The sequence below is a fragment of the Myotis lucifugus genome, unplaced genomic scaffold (assembly GCF_000147115.1).
Source record: "Myotis lucifugus unplaced genomic scaffold, Myoluc2.0 scaffold_15, whole genome shotgun sequence".
In the NCBI taxonomy this organism is placed as follows: Eukaryota; Metazoa; Chordata; class Mammalia; order Chiroptera; family Vespertilionidae; genus Myotis; species Myotis lucifugus.
In genome coordinates this window covers 8,998,172-9,020,460 of record NW_005871063.1, presented here as the reverse complement: position 1 = coordinate 9,020,460, position 22,289 = coordinate 8,998,172, and the positions used below count along the sequence as shown (strand labels likewise).

At 36.0% G+C, this 22,289-nt stretch overlaps 1 pseudogene; it reads left to right on the top strand.

Moving 5' to 3' along the window:
• Positions 1 to 522: 522 nt before the first annotated feature.
• LOC111825162 overlaps positions 523 to 22,289 on the top strand; it is a 41,671-nt pseudogene continuing 19,904 nt past the window's right edge.

Sequence of the window (22,289 nt, the reverse complement as noted above, 5' to 3'; positions counted from 1 at the left end):
AATTAAAATTTTATTGAGTATTTACTGTGTTCCAGGCACTGTGTAGGGTATATTTCACATTAAATGAACATCTTTACATCTCTCAATGATATCTACACTGTGTGGTTCCTAGAGGCTGACCTCACAAAAAATCCATCCTTAGCACATCGTAGTCGTTTGCACAGAAAGTTTCACACAGCGTTTTCTTAATTTTTTTTTCCTAATAGAATATTGGAGTCTAGGTAATACCACTGCATGCAGTGAAGGTGTGACATTTTAAAATTTGGAGGCAATTAGGAAGGAACTTTTGAACATATCCCGTTTATACCCCTGAAGTTAAATAATGTTTTTGTAAATGCTCTGACTCCCTCGTGAGTCTTTTGGGAAAAAGCAGTTGATGAGGGAGGGAGGTGGTGAGGTTGAACAGAGGGTACTTGCAGGGAGTGGTGACTTTAGCACAATTGCCCTATTTATCATCACAGATTACTAAAATGACAAAAATAGAAGAGCAAAGCGCTCATCAGGGAAAATAAACTGTGCTGTATGTCTCTTCTCTATCATCATGCTGTGGACTTTTCCAGTGTAGGTTTCTGTCCAAATCCCACATCTAAATACGATTATCATCTTGTTCAGGAAGACGATGATCTCACCGTGGGCAAGAGAAGGCAAAAGTGAGGAAAAGGAGCCTGCCAGGAAAAAAAGCCAAGAACAAAAATATGTATAAGAAGGATGCAGAGGAGAGAAGAAATAAACTTTGGGGAGAAAATGCCAAGGGAGGATATTTTTACATTTTTCTGGTTCTGAGATCAGCAGGCTGAATACATACTATAGTCAGGATCTAAGGATGGTACTGAGTACTGTTCATGGTCAGAAGGAAATTTGATTTAATAAAAATACAATATTTATGGACACTTACTACTAATTCAGAATATAAGTAAATTTTCCAAGCAATACTGGCAAATTAGATGCTTCCTATGATTTCTTTTTCCTTTTGAGGACTTTTTTTATTCTAAATATATCACTTTCATTTACTATCTTAAAGTAAACATAAAATTAAAGTTATTTACTTTTATAATAAATTATTTTTTATAATAAAATGGTGCTTATCTTGTCCTTTACCTTGTCAATTTAGAATTTTTTAAAATATATTTGTATTGATTACAGAGAAGAAGGGAGAGGGAGAAAGAGAGAGAGACATCAATGATGAGGAGACTGTTTCCTGCACACCCCACTCTGGGGATCGAGCCTATAACCCAGGCATGTGCCCCAACTGGGACTCAAACCCAGACTTCCTGGTTCACAGGCCAATGCTCAACCACTGAGACATGCCAGCCAGACTAGAATATTTTATTCACTAACAGTTTTCCTATACATTGTGGTATCACTTCTTGGCTGCAATTTGTCCAGCTATGTCAATGCAGTCAAAATAGGAACATTTAAGGGGCCCAAACTAAGATGAGTTTAACAAATACATGTGCTAGTGTTATTTCAGCAAGATTTTTCCCATTTTTAATATTCAGAAGTATTATTATTATTTAGCTGCTGTTCTATTAACCAAGTGTTTTTAAATTGCACTTCCAGTATTTCATTATTATACAGATCTATGTGGTAAACCCAGAACTAGCAGGGAGCAGAGAACATTATGAAAAGTAAACATGTTGAAGTTCAATGAGAAGGAGAGGAAAAAAAGAGAACATTTAGGTTTTTATTGTTGTTTTGTTTCAAGTTGATGTTTAGACCTAAATCCAGGGAATGGCTGATATAACTGAATCTTGAGACTATGATTACATTTACATTTGTAATTCACCTAATTATTTCAGGAATCAAAATAATTTGAATCCTTGAAAACATTTTTTTTAAATATATTTTATTGATTTTTTACAGAGAGGAAAGGAGAGAGAGAGTCAGAAACATCGATGAGAGAGAAACATCGATCAGCTGCCTCCTGCACAACCCCCACTGGGGATGTGCCCACAACCCAGGTACATGCCCTTGACCGGAATAGAACCCGGGACCCTTCAGTCCGCAGGCCAACGCTCTATCCACTGAGCCAAACCGGTTTCGGCTCCTTGAAAACATTTGATATTCAAGTTCTGTAGGTAAGAATTGGGTATTAGCCAACTCCACAGGCAGGATGATTTTTTTTTCTTGTTCTTTCAATCAAAATATCAATTGGCAGATGACCAACCTTAGGAAGAAATGGCAAAAGTGGGAGCTTGGGGCCATCTGGGGACACTGCAGAGCACTTGACCTCCCATGCACTCCTCACACCTGCAGAACTGACTCCGGCTTGGCAGGGCTTCCCATGGATCAGCCTGCACCCACTAGTTTTGTTACCGAGCTAACTTGCCTGCTTGCTCCCAGTCTGTTTGTCTGAATGTCATGCCTTAACTGTGCCTTCATGCTAGGTTTGAGGGCCAAGCCCTGCCTCATCCCCACGTCCTTGGAATGTGTTCCTGCCTAAGCTGGCCTTCCACTGTCAAGCCAAGCGAGTCCCTGACCTTTATCTGTGCTGTGTACCTGGGTTGAACATCTAGAAAATTATGATAATGGGCATGAGAGTCACTAATATTTATAACTGCTTTAAGTTTTTTACTGAAACTTTTGTTGTTTTTTTAAAAGAGTGTAACAGAAATATATTTGTTTACATGATGAGGAGACAAATAGCAGAATCAGACACTATTCTAGTGTGGGAACATTTACGTAAGAAGAGCCCCTATGATCTTAGAAACCAACAATGAAAAGAATCTGGAGTGCCTTTAAGTGGGTACCTTAAGAATGTGTTGAATTTTATTTGCCTTTGAGATAGGCTAATGCTCTGAGTGAGAGTTGGAGGGGCAATTCCACTTATTTGTCAAAACAGTGTTTGAATTATTTTCTTAGCTTCCACTTATACTACTTTTGTATTTGGGATATTGTGAGGTGTAGGTACTTCTGAGCTGAGACTCCAGACCTCTCTTCCTATGTATTTTGCTCATCATCTCTCATAATTACTGGTGTTAAATTTTCCAGGATTCTAAACTCTATGGTCCACTGGTTTGAATTACCTGGGGAGCCTTAACAATTACTGGGGCCTCACCCTCAGAGATGCTGATTTAATCCTGGGCACCCAGCTCTTTTCCTGCTCTCCAGTGATCCTGACAGGCAGCTAAGATTATACATCTCCAATGCAGGGGTCCCTGGGCATCATTGGCAAGTCCTGGAAATTCATTAGAAATATAGTTTCTTAGATGATTCCTCAGACATACAAATTCAGAGACTATGGAAGTGAAGTCAAGCAATCTGTATGCTTTTTTAACCGATTTGAGATGTAATTCATATGTCATACAATTCACTCATTTAAAGGGCACAATTCAAAACGTTAGTATCTACAAAGTTGTGCAATTGACACCAAATTAATTTTAGAACATCTCCATCCCTTTCAAAGAAGCCCTGCAGGCTTTAAGTCACCCTCAGTCCCTCTAGCCTCCCTCCCCTGGGCAACAACAAATCCATTTTCTGACCCTACAGATTTACCTCTTCTGGACATTCATTATAAATGAAATCATACGCTACCCATCAAGGCTCCGCCTCTCTCATAAATAACTTGGTAACTACTCCGAACTTTAACTCAGAGTATCATAAGTGTGTGCCTGCCTAAGCCGTTACCTTTCATCCCTTTGCTACAGAATGAAACATGCATCATTAGAATGATTTCTTTGGGTTAAGACATTATGACCTGTATTGCCAATAATATGGAATAGCACCTGTTGCCAGACCCTACTCTATTGGATTATTTATCTCAATACAAAACAACTATGTGTACACTGAGGAATAGGATTAGTGGCTAACATGGCACAAAGCATGAGTATTAACTTGAACGGAGCAAAGGGCTTTTGAGTGAGGCTCCTGGCTAGTGTGCAATGAGCTAAAGGAAACCTTTAGTGTCTGCAACAGGCATGAAAAAGGAAGCAGCAGGAAAAAGAAGTCTGGCTTAGTTAATGTCAATGACTATAGTATTTTTTTAATGTAACTTGGGAACCCAACACTGCCTCTGCTATATTATAGTTGAATTGATAAACTAATCAACTGACAAGGCTTTTTTTTAAAAAAAAATGTTAAGTGAATTGGAATAGAAATTATTTTCCTTTTAGGAAACTGGTGACTTCTATTTGGATTTACTAATCAAGCTGTTTCCCGTGTCTGAATCTGATGTTAACCATAATAGTTGACTTGGAGACCTGTTCCTTTGTTTAGAAAACTAGTTTCCTAATATGTTCCTAGAGAAATGTTACACACCGCTCCCCACCATGGTGAAGGGCTATGGGGACTTGGGCCCGCTCAGCGGAGAGCTGCATATAATTATGCGCACAGTAGAAGAAAGTTAGCGGATAAATACGTTTGTCCCTTCTGGTAGCCAAGAGAAATAAAGATGACCTATTTCAATGGAGTTTCCACAAAACAGCACAACTAGTTTATTATTCATTCACCTTGTAAAATTGGGTCAAATTATCAGATTTCCTGCTTTTAAAATGTCAACTTTTCTTCTAAAATGCACCCAACTTGCAATTACCTAGAGGAGGTTTAAGCATTTGGGCTTGACTTTCTGCAAGGCAAGTTAGGGCAAACTCACAAAATTCCGAGAAACTGTCTTCTGACACTCCTTCCCCCCACCCCCTTCCTGCTGACAGTGTGCAGAAATCCCCCAGCAGAAGTCAGAAGACTTCACTTTTCTTCCCAATGTCAGGGGCCTTTCTCTGTGTGCTCCTGTCTTTTCAGAAGGGATCCTTTGACTTCTAATCAGAAAAGGAAGGGCACACTCCACATTGATAGATCTCCTCTCCACGCTCAAGTCCCTTTCATGTAAACGGGGGGGGGGATTTAAACTCAGCTCTAAGTATACTTCCTACTATTTACTCCCCATAACTCTTAAATGAACCTTTAACTTCCTTCCAAGAATCATACGAATTTTCTCCTCTATACTCTCCTTGTTTTTATTTCTCTTCTCTATACCTTCTCCTGTTAAATATACTTCTTTTTATGCCCTAATATTCAATCTACACCAGTGACTTATTCCTTTCCGGCACTCTTTAAAAATCTGCAAGCATCCTGCAGTTTTAACATGAGATATTGTGGTGTGTTTCCCATCCAAAAGCTGTCTGAAGTTACCAGGATGATCTTTGCACAAGTGCGATCAATTCTAACATTTATTCATAGTCTTCCAGACTATTTTGTACATGTTAATACATAGTCTTCTAGACTGTTTTGTACATATAGAGTCTCATTTCAGTGCTATGTACATATTGGGAACTAATATTACTATCTACATGTTACAGACAAATTTGAGAGTCAGAAAGACCAAGAGAATTGTCAAGATCTAGAGGCAATAACAGATAGCACTGGGCATCCACCCAAGGCAGTTTGGTTCTATGCTGTGCTCTGAACTACTGCTTTCCCCACAACATGTCACTAACAGTGTGACTTAAGGGAAATCTTAGCTTGCCAAGTTAAAAGTCATTCTACTGTGACACCACTTTAATATATGCATGTGTTCAAATACAGGTGTCTCCCAATAGAAGTCTTTCTCCATCTCATAAATGGTGAGTAAACAATGATAAATTTCATAAAACTATCCTATGAGTCATGGTGGAAATAACGTAGAAGAGATGTAATCTGTCTGGGCTCCAAGAATATGTCCCTTTAATCCTTAAGTACAAGTAAAACATTAGTGAACTATTTTACATAAGTGTATTTTATGTGGCGACCCAAGAAAGTAACAAATTGTTCAGAAACAAAAGTCTCCTGGAATTTAAGTTTTATATCATGTCTCAAATTAATTGAAGGATTGGGAAATAGACTAAGTGAAACATGAAATAGTACCTTTACTCTAATTCACTATTCTTTTCATATGGGTAGCAGAGATTATAATAAGCTATATATATATAACTTAGGTATACATTAAACTAGAAAAAGAATGATAGGTGGTTCCAAAGTGTAACCATTTATCAAGTATTAAAAGGACACAGCTGATATTTGAATCTAACTTTAAACATCTTTAACTATTTTAAGAGCTACATTTAATGTTCCTGTGACTGTGAGAGTCAGTTGTGAAACAAAGTAATCCTTAATTAGAGTCAGAGGCAAGATTTCTTCCAATTGCTCATTTCAGTGTTATGGGAAATACACATTGCTTCAACACAAAGTCTTATAATTCATTCCCAGGTAATGGTCAGCTAAAAGAAGTTTGACATTTTTGAACAACTGGTTGTACTTGAGAAGTAATAACATGCTAGATGATAACCAAATTGAAAGAAAATTACCACAGAAACCTCAGGTAATGCTCAAGGCCATTGGATTCCAGTCCTTTTCCAGATATAGATCCGAAAGGATGACTTCTTCCCATAGTAATTTGTAGATCAACCAGCCTTAAGTCTGCTTCACACAGTCCAGACAGGGAAGGTTCACATGCATCTTATTATTTAATCCACAAAACAACCCTCCAAGGAAACCTTTAAAATTTGTCTAAGGTTTATAGCTGAGAAGATGGGGCCTTGGATAAGTTAAGTTCACATAGCATGAAACTGGGGGGGGGGGGATGAAATATAAGCAAGAGGTCTCTAACTGAAAATCCTGTGTACTTTTCCATATGCTATCTAGAATTTATCTCAGCACCCTACATCTCCTAACATAGAGATAAGCTATAACTGACAGAACTTTGAGAAGGCTCTTTATGAGATTACCCATTAGGGAGACACCTGAAATAATTCATCATATACAGGTAAAAATTAGAAAAATGTACATGTTGTTGAGTTATTTGACCCAGGGCCAGACATGCTTTGAATATATATAAATTGCAATGTTTTATCTGCATTTTTTCTTCTTAGTTGTTCTCACATATTTACTAAACTGATTGATCACAGGCATGCATAGCAACATAAACATGTTATTTTAAGTTTAGTATCTATAAACGAATCTCATTCATTGGAAGTTTGGGGATTTCTTGATATCTCTTCTAATGCCTTGAACGATGGCCAATGTGTTTTGCCTCACTTAGTCTTTCCTAAACCAAGGATAACATGTTCTAAACACCGGCCTCAATCTTCTACAAGCAGAGACCTGAAACAAAAACATGAGTAACAGAAACAAGTAAGAAGTGACTTTCCCTTCATGTGCTCTAAAATATGAGTAACAGAGAATATGTATGAAGTGATTTTTCCTTCATAGACTCCTAAAATAGAGCATAAGCGTTCTCCATTAGTCAAAAAAAAATCATTAACTAAACCATTTGTGAGAGAGGGAAGAAGTTGTTTCAAAATGGCATGTCACATTTCTGGGATATTTTCTTCTGAATGCAGCCAAGGGAAGTTGAATTTAGAAGCACAGGAGGAAGAGGAGTCACCAGTATTCATGCCATGTAATGTGCTGACCACCGCATGGCATACTAATAGGAGCAAGATCCCGCTCGTGTTCTGGGGAAACTGTTTATGGAGAGAAAGCAATTTGGACTATTATCATAATTATACCACAACTTGATAAATGTCATTATGAACGTATAGCAATAATGTGAAAGTACAATGGCCAAAAAAATGTATCTATAGGTACTGGAAAAATCTTCACAAATTTAACATGCTATGCAGGGTGTGATAAAACATGCCATTACCAAGAAGAGGGGTAAGTGAGGAAACAACAAATATAAAGGTACCAAGTGGAAACGCCAGAGTGCCATCAGGCAGCAATAGTTTCAATGAGCATGAGGAGAGGAATAGGAGATAAAGGTGAGGAAGGTTTAAAACAGATCATTCCTGTGAGGTCATGATTCAAATCCTAGGACTGGTCTTAAACATGTTTTGCCATTAAAGGGTAGTAGCTCTCATATATTAAAATATATGAAATTCATGAGGATGAAATTAATTGAAAGATTTAGTGAAACATTTTTATTATCAAATATATGCATAAAAAGTTACTTTTCAGAGTTTATTTTTTAATATATTTTTATTGATTTCAGAGAGGAAGGGAGAGGGAGAGAGAGTTAGAAACATCAATGATGAGAGAGAATCATTGATTGGTTGCCTCCTGCATGCCCCCTACTGGGGATCAAGCCCACAACCCAGGCATGTGCCCTTGACCGGAATCGAACTCAAGACCCTTCAGTCTGCAGGCTGACACTCTATCCATTGAGCCAAACCAGCTAGGGCTCAGACTTTATTTTTTAATGGATTCCAATCTTATCATTAGACATCCTAAACCAGAGGGTCTCAGGAGTGTTCCTAGAACCTGCTTTTAGCTAGCCCAAGGATGAGTTTGAACCTGGTGACTGTAGGACACACTGAGAAATACTACCATCTTACAGCTTCAAGGTGGGAGGCATCAGCCTGGAGCTTCCACGGCTCATGTGGATTGGCTACAGGGACCCAGAGAATAGTACAGTTCACAACACTAGTGCAAAAACAGGCTCCCATTGCATGCTATCTGCAGGAAACAAGCTCAAGGACTTTAGAGATTATATCTTACTTCAAGTTGGAGGTAGGGAAATGTTTTGACTAGCTTTAGAAGAGAACTTCCCAAATTTCAGCATACATAAAAATTGCCCAGAAGACATGTTTAAAAATACAGGTGACTGCCCTAGCCGGTTTGTCTCAGTGGATAGAGCATCGGCCTACAGACCGAAGAGTCCTGGTCAAGTACATGTACCTCAGTTGCAGACTCCTCACCAGCCAAGGTTCTGGTTGGGGCACATGCAGGAGGCAACCAATTGATGTGTTTCTCTCACATTGATATTTTTCTCTGTCTTTCCCTCTCTCTTCCACTCTCTCTGAAAAACCAATGGGAAAATATCCTTGGGTGAGGATTAAAAAAAAATACAGGTAACTGATGAGTTAGCTCCAGAGTTCCTGATTCAATAGGGGTGAGTAATGCCAAGGATTCTGCATTTTTAATAAAATGTCAGAAACAAGTGATGCGGATATAAATGATGCTCAGAAGACACTGGGAAACATTACTCTAATGGATTCTTCTGTATTTTATAAACTGATGTTCATATCAATGTCTTGTTAGACATCTTGTATAATTTATAGCAGGTTCATCTTAATTTCTTTTAGGCCTTAAATAGCTATCAAAATTTACAGATAAAACAAATAATAGAAGTTAATCTAATTTGCTTACCCTTTATACTCATACAATGATCATTTAATGTACATATGTTTTGCTTCTTTAGCATTGTAATTAATTATCTTAAAGAGCCATTTTCTTGATCACTGTCCTGTAAGATTTTCAGGTAATTAATGTGGGAAACCTATATTTATTTATCACAGTTAAAGAGTGATAAAGTTACCACCTCCTATATTACAGTAAAGAGTCTCTTCAATAAATGGTATTGGTAAAACTGCATAAATAAGTGCAAAAAATGAAACTAGGCCACTTTCTTATACCTTACATATGAATAAATGCAAAATGGATTAAAGATTTAAATGTAAGACCTAAAACCATAAAACTACTTACTATAAGTTAATATGGGCAGTAAACTCTGTGAAAATTTTTTGGATGTCTCCTTGAGCAAACAAAACCCAACAACAACAAAAAAGACTGCATCAAATTAAAACGTTTCTACACAGCAAGGGAAGTCACTGACAAAACAAAAAGACAACTTACTGAAAGGAAGAAGATATTTACCAATGATACATCCAATAATATATAAGGAACTCATACAACTTAGTATCAAAAAATAAAAAAGCTTATTTGAAAATGGGCAGAGGATGGAAATAAGACACTCCTCCAAAGAGGACATACAGATAGCCAACAGGCATATGAAAACATCTCAACATCAGTAATCATCAGGAAAATGCAAATTAAAACCTCGAGATATCACCTCACACCTGTCAGAATGGCTATCTTCAATGGCCATTTTAGTGGTGACTTTCTCATGCTCACCCCTGCTCCTCAGTATATAGTACCAGAGAAAGCAATTAATTTTCAGAATTTTCCCAGAGAAGAAGAGGACTATGAAAGTAAGATAATACTGGAGTAAAAAAGTGACAGGCATAAAAGTTTTCTATCTCTATTGCTCTTGCTTCCTTTCCTCTTGTCCTCCCATATAGGAAACAAAAATAGGTGTAGGTAATACAAATTGAATTTCACTGTTTTTTTTTGTCCTCATTTTGGCCTTTTATTTTTAGGTTAACACTGTCATAACAATGAAGGTGCAAATATTTCCATCACAGCAGAAGTTCAATCTCCCACGTCTTCTGCCAGAATCAGCCGCAGATCTGTTCTCTGTCATTGCTGACTAACTTGATTATTCTAAAATGTCATATTGTTACCGGGAAGGGACCATGCTGGGGTGGGTCTGCCTCAGGCAGGCCTGTGGTATGTGAGTTCTTGACATCATGTCGGGAAGCTTTCATAACACAAGTTCAGGTGATTTTGAGAATGCATTTAGCAGAGTTGGGGACAAGAAGGGCCTAGGGTAGCAGAAGAAACAGAAGTTTGACAAGGTGGGGCTGCTGTCAGTTCCCTGGAGAGTCAGAGGAAAGGGGGCCTTGGAGATAGATGAGCTGCCACTGACCATTGTTCCCCTGGTTGCAAGTCTTGTGGGTGAATTTCACTTTGGATCTGCTTTAAGGAAAGGGTTATAGAACCTTGACTGGGATCAGAATTATAAAGAAATTATTAGAAATTTTATAAGGCACTGACTCACCAGGAATTTGTTCCAATATTCCACAGCCAATATAATTTAGACCAGTGGTTCTCAACCTTCTGGCCCTTTAAATACAGTTCCTCATGTTGTGACCCAACCATAAAATTATTTTCGTTGCTACTTCATAACTGTAATGTTGCTACTATTATGAATTGTAATGTAAATATCTGATATGCAGGATGGTCTTAGGCGACCCCTGTGAAAGGGTCATTTGACCGCTGATTTAGACTAACATGTGATTTTATAAGTATTGATTAAGTTTTCTTTGATTAAAAGAAAAGGCAGGAATGGGCTTAGTGAGTCATTGTATCATCACAAATGACACTTTGCTTTGAATATTTCAAACTAGAAAATGAGAAATAACCCATTTCAAAAACATTATCTGAAAACAAAAATTATATATCAACAACCAAATTAACCAAATATCCAACTAAGTCTCTTACGTGAATTTTTGCAAATAAATGCACATACACAAAAAACAATAAGTAGTTCAATAACAGTCCCCAGGTTCTTAAAACTTCATTTGTTTTTGAATCTTTGAAAGTGATAATGACATGAATAACTAAATATCTTGCATTTTGCTCTTTCAGTCAGATCTATTCCGATTCATTTAAAAAGACATGTAATGAAAATGACACCTGACTTCCAATTGTCTCGTACAAAGATTTTTACATATTGTCTTATTCTGGGTTCAAAAAATTCAAGTGAGCTAGAGCAGTATATTATAATACCACTTGGGGCATGTAGTAAGTGAAGGTAAGAAAGTAACAGTTTGTTAAAAAGCAAGGCTCAGATTACTGTCTTTAATCTTTAAAAGAAAAGTATTAGCAACTTGCTATATTCACAACATTGGGTTAGTCCCTCTGTAAGAATCAAAGAAATAAGTAATCTAGGTCTTCATTTAGTAGTAACCCTCAGTAATTTCCAGTTCACTTTATTCATTCCTCTGATCCATGTCTCCCACCCCCCAGAAGTGAAGTATCAATAGCTACAGGTGTGAAGGGCCCAAGTAACTTCTCAGAACTTTTTTTTAAGTTATTCAATTTTTAATAAAGTCGTAATACTTCAAATTTCATTTGGATATAACTTTTTCTTAGGTCAAAGAATCTGAACTATAAAAAATAATAATTGAGTTATTGCACACCTTTTACATGCAAAACAGTGTAGAAAATATTCATTGAGATGATTATGGCCCTTAACAGATGTGAACCATGTAATTAAGTGTCCTATCAAAAAGATTCCAGCAATTTGCCACAGGACATTTATATTTGTTTTGGTTTTGGGTTTTGTTTTAGATGATTTTTTCATTTTATTAAAATTGTTTGTTACCCTTTTTCTTTTAGTAATAGATCAATACAAGTTGTAGGATAAATAAACTATCAGGTAAAAATTTGGTCAATTTTCCAGAGGTTGAAATTGCTAAGAACATGATTATCTCCCTCTTTATTGCTGGGTGAAAAATACATTATGGAAATAGATGTCAGGGAGATTAATAGATTATTTTCACACTTATTCTACTTATTAGAAAGAATCTGAAATAAAAATCTAGCAGAAAAATCAGATTTGGTACATTGATCTTTTTTATTGAATTTACTGTGGTGACATTGGTTAATAAAACCATGCAGGTTTCAAGTGGACAACTCCATAGCACATCATCTGCATACTGCATTGTGTGCTCACCACCCAAAGTCAGGTCTTTTTCTGCCACCATTTATCCCCCCTTTGTCTTCTTCCACCTCCCCCTACTTTGCTTCCCCTCTGGCAATCACCATAATGTTATTTGTTTGTTTGTTTGTTTGTTTGTTTGTTTAATTGTTTGTTTGTTTGCACCCAATCTCCCAGACCCCCTCCCTTCTGACAGCTATTCTCTCTATCCATGAGCTTGTTTCTATTTTGTTTATTTTTTTCATTACATTCCACATATGATTTAAATCATATGGTATTTGTCTTTCTCTGGATTTTTTCACTTAGCATAATACTCTCCAGGTCCATCCATGCTGTTGCAAAAGGTAAGATTTCCTTCTTTCTTACGGCTGAGTAGTAGTCCATTGTGTAAATGTACCACAGTTTTTTTATCTACTCACTCATTTACTGATGGGCACTTGGACTGCTTCAAAATATTGGCTATTGTAATTAATGCTGCAATGATCACAGGGATGCATATATTCTTTCAAATAAATGGTGTCGCGAAAATTGAACAGATAGATGCAAAAAATGAAACTAGGCCACATCCTTACATCATACACAAGAATAAACTCAGAATGGCTAGAAGACTTAAATGTTAGGTATAAAACCATAACATTCTAGAAGAAAATATAGGCAGTAAAATCTCGGACATTTCTTGTAGTAATATTTTTAGTGATATATCTCCTTGGGCAAAGGAAACAAAAGAAAAAATAAACAAATATGGAAACCATCAACAAAATGAAAAGACAACCCACTGAATGGTAGAATATATCTGGCAATGATATAGTATATATGATAAAAGGTTAACATCAAAAAATTATAAAGAAGAGGGAAAAAAACAAAAAGAAAAAAATTATAAAAATTATTATAAAAGAAAATTAATTATAAAAATTACATATACAACACCAAAAAAAACCCAAACAGTCCAATTAAAAAATGGGCAAAGGATCTGAATAGACACTCTCCAAAGATGGCCAATAAACATAGGAAAAGTGCTCAACATCACTTATCAACCGAGAAACGCAAATTAAAACCACAATGAGGTATCACCTTTCACCTGTTAGAATGGCTATCATCAAAAAGAAATAAACAAGTGTTGGTGAGGATGTGGAGAAAAGGGAACCCTAGTACAATGCTGGTGGGAATGAAGACTGGTACAGTCACTGTGGAAAACAGTATACAGTTTCCTCAAAATAATTAAAAATGGAATTGCTGTTTGAGCCAGAGATTCTACTTTCAGGAATATATCTGAAGAAGCCTGAAACACTAATTCTAAAGGACATTTACATTTGATTCAAAGACTAGCATAAGAAAATCACTAAGTAGTATCACTTAGAAAATTAAAATTGTCATTTTGTTCAACTTAATGTACTAGGAAATGGCCCTCCATGGCATTTCATTCCTATAAACAATACCATTTAGAAATCCTTGTCATTTCCTTCCCAAATTGTACAAATCAAACTATTTTTAAAAGTCCTCTGAGTAAACATGTAAAATTCAAGCTTTTAACAAATTACAGCATGATTCTTCCTTAGAGATCTATTTTGGGTTCCCTAATTTAATCACGATCAGATGATATCCAGTGGGTAAGCTTATTTTTATAATACTGAAAGTAAATTAACTATTTTCACTGTAATGTTCATTAAGTAAATTGTATCTCAGTGCCAATCCCCATGTTCTTCAAACAGGGGAAGCAAGCTCATCTCCATTTACAGACAGGACATGCTTCTTTTTGTACCTTCCAAGAGATTTAAGAATACACTGGAATGGAAACTAAAATACCATAGCAAAGGAGAAGAAGAGAAGCTAAGCTGTTTCAAAAAAAAACCCCACAGATTTGAAGAAACACAAATTCTGCCAGTTGTTAACAATCAACATGACACCCAATGGGGCAGGGGGAGCATAGTTGTGAACTCTCATTTATGTATTATCACAAAATCACCCAGGGAAGTGAAGCAATAGTCTCGCTATTAAGAGAGCCTAAAGAGAAAATTCATATCCATTTGTCTGGTTGGCGACTATGCTCCAAAGAACAGAGACTTCACTTCATTGATTATGTTCTTTTATTTATAGTAAATGGTCTGATAATTAGGTCCTGGAAAGGAGCTCTAAGTTTCAGGGGAGTCATGACTTACTCTTCTTCACTGGAAACTTCTAGTCCAAATATATGTAGTGGAAAATTGCTTCCCCCTTGATAATTAGCACAGTAATGCACCCTTCACAAATTCCTGGAGGTCACTGACATGAACGTGTGGATTCTTAGATTCCATTAAAGAGAAGATAAAGCAGTTACCAAGGTCCTGTGGCCATGTAGATAATTCATCACTTTCATTGAAATTGGAAAAAAAAGGAAATTATAATTCCAAGACTTATTCTCATGTGATGTCCAGGATGGCAGATGGGCTTCCCCTAACTTGCCTACTTTATCTGAGGTAGTGATTGCCCAGAGAGCCATGTTTGAGAAAAATTTGGAGCTATATCCAGAATCAGCCACAGTGAGTGGTTACTTCGCAATTTTGTCTATCAAGGTGAGAAGCGGCGGGTATTCTGTCAGGTACATGAAGAACCTCTCTTAAAAGATGTAGATTTATCACATGCATGGATCAAACTCACTGAAAAATACAAAATCATTATTTTCATGTTTTGTTGTGCATTTGGAAGTTAGTACCACTAAAATAAATACTTTTCCATAAGTTTTCAACCTGCTATTGGAATAAAATATAGGATGATAAATAATGCTACAGTTGATAAAAAGAATATTATAAACATAAGTAGAAATAAACCAAATATTTAACTTTTAAGCATGCAAAAAATACATTCCAGAATAGGAACTATAGGAAGATCACTTTTTACCCCAAATATTTAATAAGATTTTACTGCCAACAAAAAAAAAATAAAATATCCACCCTGGAATTTACTTTTACTAACTAGCAGTTATTAAACATGATTTATTAAAATGTAATTTTTTAAAAGCTTCATATATGTAAAATGATGTAATTCCCTACATTTTAATTTATATAAAAAGTAATTATGACATATACAAATGTGACCAAGTTTATTATCAATTTTATTTGCCTTCAAATTCTTCCAGATAAAATATGTCACGACATTATAATTACAATATAAATAGCCTATATTATCAAAATTAACAATATAAGCACCATTTAAGGAAATAATGGAACAATTAGAAATTTGCACTTTTGATTTGGGTGTATTTTTCTAGTAAAAGCTACATTAAAAAATTTAAATATATCTGAATGAAATATAAACCCAGGAAAGTTGTCTTTATCTCGTTTAAAAGCAAAAACATAATAGAAAAATTACCCTTGTTTAATCAATAGAAACTATATCTGGCTAATTACTAGCCTCAATTTAAACAAATATATGTTATGGCCAGGTTAAAGGGTCATGAGCATTCACTTATTTTCTTGACAAGTTCCAGGAGAGGCAAATCATGGCTTTAAGCATCACTAGATAAGACAGAGTGGAGAAAGATATGGGAATGGAGGAGATAAAAGAAAGAACCCAGGAATAGAATAAAATAAAGGCTTTGAAATTCCTGGATTAAAGACTCAAACATGAGACATGATATCATAAACTCCTAGAAAAAAATAGAGTTGAAACTCCTTGACATTGGATTGGGCAATGATTTTTTTTTTGCTCAAGTAACAGAAGCAAAAATCAACAAATGGGATGACATCAAACTAAAAAGTTGAACAGAAAAGGAATCCATCAACAAAATGAAAGGCAATCTACTAAAAGGAAGAAAATATTTGCAAAATATGTCTAATAAGGGGTTGATATCCAAAATACATAAAGAAATCATACAACTCAATAACAAAAGTGATAAAAATGGGTAGATGACCTAAATAGTTTTTCAAAAAAGCTCTCTAATGGCCAACATAGTGTATTGAAAATATGCTCAATACACTAATAATCAGGAAAATGAAAATCAAAACCACAATGAGATATCATCACACACCTGTTAGAATGACTAGCATCAAGAAGACAAGAAATAACATGTGTTGGCAAGCATGAGGAGATAAGAGAACACTCATGCACTATTCGTGGGAATGTAATTGGTTCAGCCACTGTGGAAAACAGTATGGAGGTTCATCAAAATTAAAAATAGATCTACCATATGATCTAGCTATCCCATTCTTGGTATAGATCCAAATAAAATGAAAACATTATCTCAAAGAGATATATAGCACTCCCATGTTTTTTGCAGAATTACTTATGGATAACCAAGACATGGAAACAAGTGTCCACTGAGTTATGAGTGGATAAAGTTGCAATTATGGACAAAGATATTATTGTATATAGATAGAATGAAATATTATTCAGCCATGAGAAAGAGGGAAATCCTGCCATTTGAGACAACATGGATGGGCCTTGATGGCATTGTGCTAAGTGAGACAAATATTGTATGACATCCCTTATATGTGGAATATAAAAAAATTAACTTTGTAAAAATAGAAGAATGGTGATTACCAGGGTTTGGGGGTTGAAGGAATTGGGGAGATGTTGTTTAAGAGTATAAATTTACAACCAGTACACAAAAACATCCTGAAGATCTTAGTGAGAATAGATAACAATGATATGTATTATAAACTTCAGAGTTGCAAGAAGACTAGATCTTAATTCTCCCCAAGACTAGAAATAATAATATGATGTGCTAGAGGTGTTAGCTGATGCTATGGTGGCAATCATATTGCAATATATAAATATATCAAATCAATATGCTGTACAACATAAACTTAAACAATATCATTATATTTCAATGAAAGATAAAGGAAATTATGAATTGATATTAATTACCTACATTACCATAAATATCAGACATGAATAGAAAGAAATGAAGTAGCACATGAATTATTAGCACTACTGGTGGGAATACAGACTGGTGCAGCCACTGTGGAGAACAGTATGGAGTTTCCTCAAAAAATTAAAAATGGAACTCCCATTTGACCCAGTGATCCCACTTCTAGGAATATATCTAAAGAAACTAGAAACACCAATCAGAAAGGATATATGCACCCCTATGTTCATAGCGGCACAATTAACCATAGCTAAGATTTGGAAATAGCCTAAGTGCCCATCAGCATATGAGTGGATTAGAAAACTGTGGTACATCTACACAATGGAATACTATGCTGCTGTAAAAAAGAAGGAATTCTTATCATTTGCCACAGCATGGATGGAACTGGAGAGCATTATGCTAAGCGAAATAAGCCAGTCAGAGAAAGATAAATATCACATGATCTCACTCATTTATGGAATATAATGAACATAAACTGATGAATAAAAACAGATCCAGAGACAGAGAAGCATCGATCAGACCTTCAAACCTCACAGGGAAGGTAGGGAGGGTGGGAATAAGGGGGAGAGATCAACCAAAGGACTTGTATGCATGCATATAAGCCTAACCAATGGACACAGACAACAGGGAGTGAAGGCATGAGTGGGGGGGGTGAGGTGGGCAATGGGGCAATAAGGATACATATGGAATACCTTAATCAATAAAGAAAAAACATCATAAAAAAATCTACTTACCGTCAGCCCACATTTTTTACTTTGCTTTAAAACTTAACTTGAGTTCAGCGCACATTTCAGCATGATCTAAAATCCTAGCCCACTCATATATATTAATAACCACTCTATGTCCCTGTCTTGGATTCCATATTTATGATGCAAAATGCCATACAGTCACTAAATATGGGTAAACAGCGAATGCCAAAGCAGCACCTCTTGTACTAAAGGACATCTTATATTTCCTAACATTTGTCTCATGCACACTAACCTAGATTCTAGAAATAATAAAGTATTTTTTCTAATGATTTTTCTTCATGCTATGTCTTTCTTGGTAGATTCATCATCTGAATTAAGGGCTCCTAAAATTAAGGTCAGGACTAATTTTCTTTTCAAAGGCTGCAGATGCTATACTCTATTTAACTCTAAAAGAACTACTTAATGTCAATATTGTTAATACCTCATCACCCTTTAAGGTATGTCAGAGTGAGGCTGTGGGGAGGGGGGATCACAAACCAGGGACACTGGCCCAATTTTACAAAGAGGAGGAAACAAGAAGTGGCCTTTGCTTGATAGTACTTGTCACACAGAATGTCCTCCAGGTTCCTCTTTCTTTTTCCCTTTATCTATCTATATTTTAATCCATAACTTTCTTTTGCTTGAGCTTTCTACAGGTTCCCCTGAATACAAACACTTTAAAAAGCAGAACGGGCTGTTTTGTAACAACTTTCCAATAAATTGAGTTATGATCTTTAAAGTTTCTAGCTTGATTCCTCATTCATCACTTCTGTATATTAATTGTGAGTTAATGACATAATTGCTTTTGTGTTGCTTTTGTTGTTATTTTAGGGTCCTAAAAACAGAAAACAGGCTTCCAAAGAATCTAAAATTGTCCCTCCTGACCTAGCAACCAGTCATAATATCCTTTGGGGTGAAGAGGTTTAGTATAGTCTGCATTTTACATCCTTGTGTTAAAGAGGAATGAGAGAGTTATTGGATGCAAGACAGAAGAGACGAAGCATGGTACCCTAAGCATTGACAGAAAGCAGTTGGTGAGTTCTACATAGTTTGCCGTTATGGGAGATGACAGGAAACAGTCCTTAGCGCTCCAAACGTCAGCAATCGTGTCATGAAAAGGCGGAAGTATGTGTCCTACGTTCCAGGTGGTGGTGGGGAGTGAAGGCTGCAGGTGGGGGTGGAGCAGCAGGTAGCAGCCAAGAGACAAGCTGCACACAGGCTGCTCTGGAGAGGATGCTAAAAGGAAAAACAAAACAAAACAAATGAAGAGCACTCCCAATCAGGGGGCTCTGGAAGGGATGACACACACTTCCTGTTTAAAGAATAACACTAAAGAAATTTTCAGACACAAATTTATAATATCCTCTCCACAGTTCTTCCCTATTAGTAATACACGTTTAATTAAGAACTCCCTACTTTTTGGAATCTTCCATTACATATAGGAAATTTAGCTACCGACATTTCAAAGGATCATGAGTCACCCGAAAATATATTTTCCCTAGAACCTGATTTCAAATACCAGCAACCATCTATTTGCATGTCTCAGAGATTATGAAACAATTGCGATAACTAAATTTGACTGCAGTATGGGTCTTTTGTTAGGAGAATAGTGGCTTTAGAAATGACTTTTTTTAAAAAAAATTAAAGTTTGGTTTTTGTTTTCTCCTTTACAAAAGCCTTGTTTTCTTGGCATACAGATAGAAAAATGAAATTTCCCACAAAATAGGGCAGTTGAAGGCATCAGAATTGGGTTCCAATTCACATGAGTTGCCATATTCACAGGTATCATAACAGGTCTCAGGTTCCCTCATCTTTGGAGCTTACTAAATTATCCCAGAAAAAGTTCAACTGTTCATAGCTCAATAAGAAAGACCTACATCAAATATCCTATTCTTGGGAATATATGATTTTTAAAGTACTTGATACAGAATATTATTATGAAATACCATTCCATTTTTTCCATGTTTGCTTTTATATCTTAAGGGGAAAAATACCTAGAATTTTAGAGAAAGCATCTCCCTTTCATCACTCCCAACAAAACTGTGGAGCAGGCATTTGAAAAGTCTTTCTATTTCTATAGACTTAAAACTGTTCTCCAAATTCCAAGGATTCCACAGGGGTGCTGCTGAACGTCTACTAATATTTGATTGTAAATTTTTAAAACTGCATATGTTTATATTTAAACTGTAATTAAAAGCCACTCATAGCTGATACATCCTAGAAAACAGTAGCACACCAGGGTTACTATTCACTAACTTGCAGTGGTGTCCATCTGCAGCAGCACTTTCTTTTTAATGCAAGAACTTGTACGGTGTGTAGTGTCATGCCAAGCATGGCTCAGGTAGAACGTTGTCCATATGTTGAATTCATGGAGCAATAACATAAAACGTAAGTATGTGTGCCACCAGGCCAGCATGGGTCAGCGGGTTGAGAACTGACGTAGGAACCAGGAGGTCGCGGTTTGATTCCCCAACAGGGCACATGCCCCGGTTGTGGGTTTGATCCCCTGTGTGGGGTGTGCAGGAGGCAGCCGATCAATGATTCTCTCCCATCACTGATACTTCTATCTCTCCCTCTCCCTTCCTCTCTGAAACCAATCAATAAATCAATATATTTTTTCAATTAAGTGTGTGTCTTACTCTTCTGAGATATTATATTATGAGTAGTTTTAGTACCTGCTAAGTTATTTTCCTGAATGACTTTTTATTTTATTTATAACTTTTTAATATTTTCCTCTATGATATAAAATAATATTCCATGAAAGTAATTACTGTTTTATTTAGTACTGTGGTCTAATAATTGTTAAACAAACAAGTAATAATTCTAAAGAAGATAACAACTTTCAAAAATGTTAGTAATAATATATAATTTATCTATTTTATTAAGTTCTCAGTCTTTAAAATGTGGACTTTTCTGAGATATGTATGAATAATGGGTTCCAGAATTTACTTTACCAAGCTAAACGTTATTGTTTTCCTGAGGGTAAGATTCCAGTTCAAGTATATCAAATAAAATAAAATGACTTCTTCTGATAGAGAAGTAGCCACAGCTTGGCTAAATATCTCCCATTATAACACAGCTTTATTAACTTGCTAAAAGAATTTATTAACATGCATATGACTTTGCCTTTATTTATTTATTTATTTATTTATTTATTTATTTATTTTAATTTAGACTTTACCTTAAAAAAAAAAAACTCTCACCCAGGTGGCATGGCTCAGTGGTTGAGCATCCATCTGTAAACCAGGAGGTCACACTTGGATTCCTGGTCAGGGCACATGCCAGGCTTGCAGGCTCAATCCCCATTGTGGGGCGTGCAGGAGGCAGTTCTATCAATGATTCTCTCTCATCATTGATGTTTCTGACTCTTCCTCTCTCTCTCCCTTCCTCTCTGAAATCAATAAAAATATATTTTTTTATAAAAACCTCAACCATACAATGACTTTGGCTTTAAAAAAATCAAAATTAAAAAAATTTGGAGTTCAATATGCAAAACAAATTTTTCATTGAAACTTTTTGAACCTCTATTACAGGTACTACTCTCCTCTTTTCAGGCCTAACATTTCCCAGTTACTGAGACTAGGTTAAGGGATCTGTGTTCCCTACACAAGGTCTTGCTTATGTTGAGGTTTTCCATTCTGACCAGTGGGAACAGGCAGTTTGTAGGTACTATTCTTGTCCTTGTTTGAGCACCAGACACTATTACCTCTAATTCTTTTGGGTGATCCCACCCCCTCTCCCCAGCCTGCCTGGCAGCCAGCAGTTTTCTTACATTTGCTGCTCACAGATTCATACTTTTTGACAGATTGAACATTTTAAACTTATATTTTATGGTAAAACGGAATATAATTCTCAAAGGTTAGAATTATCTCTGGGCTATTTGATTGCATGTGATTTTTTTGTTTGCCATGCTGTATGTAGTATCGCCCGATTGTGTTTCTTTTTACAGGTGAAGTGATATGTCTATCAGGAAAAGAGTCTCTTAATAATGTTAGCTATTTAGGATATTAATGAGCTTTGCGGGGCTAGGGAAGAAGAGACCTCCAGGGTGTGTTAAATAGGTGTTGGAATTTTATTTGGCATATTTTGAAAGTCATAATGAGACCATGTGAAGATAATTGAGAGTCCCAAACATCTTCATTCCCTTCCTTATGTCATAAAAGTGGGTTGACTGTGACATACACACACAAAAATCTTCAGGAAAAAAAAATGAACTATCTCTTCTAATCAGATGCTTATTGTTCCAGGCAAAGTTATCATAGCAGAAAACTAGAAACCTTAACTAAAAATCAAATGGGGAGTAGACATGAAAATATAGGGGGAAATGCCCTTTTTTTAAAAAATGAATGTAAAGATTGATTTTTCATCTTCACTCGCTTTGTCAAACAGCTTATTAGTTAGC